The sequence below is a fragment of the Egretta garzetta genome, unplaced genomic scaffold (genome assembly GCF_000687185.1).
Source record: "Egretta garzetta isolate BGI_Z169 unplaced genomic scaffold, ASM68718v1 scaffold974, whole genome shotgun sequence".
Taxonomy (NCBI): Eukaryota; Metazoa; Chordata; class Aves; order Pelecaniformes; family Ardeidae; genus Egretta; species Egretta garzetta.
The window spans coordinates 1-382 of NW_009259447.1; positions in this window are offsets into that span (position 1 = coordinate 1).

Here is a 382-nt window from a genome sequence, read left to right on the forward strand (position 1 = left end):
CCTCGCAGCCTTCTCCTCCCCCCCCCACCCCAAGCCTCTCCTCATGGGGAGATGCCCCAGTCCCAAAACCATCTCCATAGCCTCCTCTGGATGCTCCCCAGTAGCTCCTCACCCTCCTCAAACTGGGGAGCCCACAACTGGACCCAGTGCTCCAGGTGGGGTCAACCAGGGCAGAGCAGAGGGGGAGGAGAGCCTTCCTCGCCCTGCTGGCCATGCTCCTCTTCACTGGCCTTTGTGGCCACCAGGGCACCCTGCTGGCTCGTGGCCACCTTGTCACCCACCAGGACCCCCCCCCACAGTCCCTCTGGGCAGAGCTGCTTCGCAGACCCCTCCCCCTCTGCAGCCCATGGGGGAGCAGAGCCCCCCCCTGCAGCCTATGGAG